This window comes from Schistocerca nitens, chromosome 7 (assembly GCF_023898315.1).
Source record: "Schistocerca nitens isolate TAMUIC-IGC-003100 chromosome 7, iqSchNite1.1, whole genome shotgun sequence".
Taxonomy (NCBI): Eukaryota; Metazoa; Arthropoda; class Insecta; order Orthoptera; family Acrididae; genus Schistocerca; species Schistocerca nitens.
In genome coordinates, this window is record NC_064620.1 from 307160645 (window position 1) to 307163144 (window position 2500).

Genomic DNA, 2500 nt, shown 5'->3' on the forward strand with positions numbered 1-2500 from the left:
CTGCCTTAACCTAACCCAACTTCTGCCTTAACCTAACCCAAGTTGCGCCCTAACCTAACCCACGTTGCGCCCTAACCTAACCCACGTTGCGCCCTAACCTAACCCACGTTGCGCCCTAACCTAACCCACGTTGCGCCCTAACCTAACCCAAGTTGCGCCCTAACCTAACCCACGTTGCGCCCTAACCTAACCCACGTTGCGCCCTAACCTAACCCACGTTGCGCCCTAACCTAACCCACGTTGCGCCCTAACCTAACCCACGTTGCGCCCTAACCTAACCCACGTTGCGCCTTAACCTAACCCACGTTGCGCCCTAACCTAACCCACGTTGCGCCTTAACCTAACCCACGTTGCGCCTTAACCTAACCCACGTTGCGCCTTAACCTAACCCACGTTGCGCCTTAACCTAACCCACGTTGCGCCTTAACCTAACCCACGTTGCGCCTTAACCTAACCCACGTTGCGCCTTAACCTAACCCACGTTGCGCCTTAACCTAACCCACGTTGCGCCTTAACCTAACCCACGTTGCGCCTTAACCTAACCCACGTTGCGCCTTAACCTAACCCACGTTGCGCCTTAACCTAACCCACGTTGCGCCTTAACCTAACCCACGTTGCGCCTTAACCTAACCCACGTTGCGCCTTAACCTAACCCACGTTGCGCCTTAACCTAACCCACGTTGCGCCTTAACCTAACCCACGTTGCGCCTTAACCTAACCCACGTTGCGCCTTAACCTAACCCAAGTTGCGCCTTAACCTAACCCAAGTTGCGCCTTAACCTAACCCAAGTTGCGCCTTAACCTAACCCAAGTTGCGCCTTAACCTAACCCAAGTTGCGCCTTAACCTAACCCAAGTTGCGCCTTAACCTAACCCAAGTTGCGCCTTAACCTAACCCAAGTTGCGCCTTAACCTAACCCAAGTTGCGCCTTAACCTAACCCAAGTTGCGCCTTAACCTAACCCACGTTGCGCCCTAACCTAACCCACGTTGCGCCTTAACCTGCCCTGTAATTGTTAGTTATATGAATCTAGGAATTCGTGTAGCGTTGCCTAATTGCAACCATCTCAACATAGTTCACTTCGCGCACACTGTGGTGTTCTGCATATTGATTCATTTTACGGTGCGTACCCTCACATCTTGCGAGTGTTGCTTACTTTCCACATGGTCCCGCTATCCACTGTATTGTGTACTGCAATAGGACGTATATCGCCCCCGCCCCCCCCCCCTCCCCTCCTGTCACCTCTAGCTCGTCGGTCAGGAGTTCGCGTGTTGAATGCGCTTCGCAGCTGTGCAATGGCATTCGCATACGTACGCTGGCCACCTTCCACGTGTTCTTTCGTGCACACGTCGCAGCGTGTATGTATGCTGATGGAGTGCGTCGTGACACACAACATCCAGGCATGCAAGACTCGTAGAAGTCGCAAATGTAGATGGATGTCTACGTTTGCTGCCCAAGTTACGCAAATGAACTGGAAATCCGTTGTTGCGCGGTTGTTCGCGCTGGAGGTGAATCGTTGATATCGACGATCGGTACAGGTATTAACCGGTTGCTTCAGCGACACCCGTCATACCCACGAACGTGAGTGGGCATGTGGGTATGAAGCGATACGCGGCGGTGGCTGGGTGGGACCGTCCCCGGCCGGTGAGGGGGGGGCGCCCGGCGTGCTGGCCGCGCGCTGCGTGGGCGCACGCGCGGCAGCCGGCTGGTGGGGGCGCCCAGTGGCAGGCGCGCCGGCTGACGGACGCGGCAGGCGGCGCATCTGCGTGCCGGCGCACCCAGCGCGCGGCGCCGTGCGGCCAAAGTGGGTCCTCCCGGGCCCGGTGCGAAGCGCGGTGGACATCTGCAGTGTGCTGGTCCGATTGAGGACTGTGTGCGTTGAGGATGCGCCGCCGCCCGGCACTCGGCGCCGCGACGCCGTCTGCTGCTCGGTCGCCCCCGCGGTTCTCGCAGGTGGTTTGTATCGCAGCTGTGCGGATGTGTTGGCGCGTGCGCTGTGCTGGGAGAGTTCGCTTTGGCACCCAAGTGGGGCTCTGCCCCTCTGTGGCGCTGGCGTTGGAGCTGCCCGGTCACTGTTTGTGGCCGCGTGTTGTCTCCCGCCGGCAACACCACGACAGCACGCTCCCGGGCCTCTGTCGGCAGCGGCAAGCTCAGTTGGGAGCACGGGTGGTCGCACTGAAAGCGTCTACTCGCCTATCTCCGGGCGATTGCGCCTCTCTCGAACCCGACCAAGTACTTAGGACGGCGCTGCGCGCCGCCGGGACCTGAGAGGGTTTCGAGGTGTATCGTGCAGGGGAGCCCAGCCTCCTCCTGTTTGCAGAATAATTGAGCGGACGCTTGCGTGTTCGCGCGGGCCCCCGGGACACACTCCCGGGCGGCCGGCTGCTCAGCTCTAGTTGACGCAGCTCCCTGGTTGATCCTGCCAGTAGTCATATGCTTGTCTCAAAGATTAAGCCATGCATGTCTCAGTACAAGCCGCATTAAGGTGAAACCGCGAATGG

The 2500-nt window shown here is 58.7% G+C and overlaps 1 non-coding gene across 1 annotated transcript in view; it reads left to right on the forward strand.

Annotated features, from left to right (window-relative positions):
- Positions 1-2405: 2405 nt before the first annotated feature.
- The window catches only part of LOC126197351 (small subunit ribosomal RNA), a 1907-nt gene continuing 1812 nt past the window's right edge, over positions 2406-2500 (forward strand). The window contains exon 1 of the ribosomal RNA XR_007539718.1: positions 2406-2500. This exon is cut by the window's right edge and continues 1812 nt beyond it. This is a non-coding gene — a ribosomal RNA (small subunit ribosomal RNA).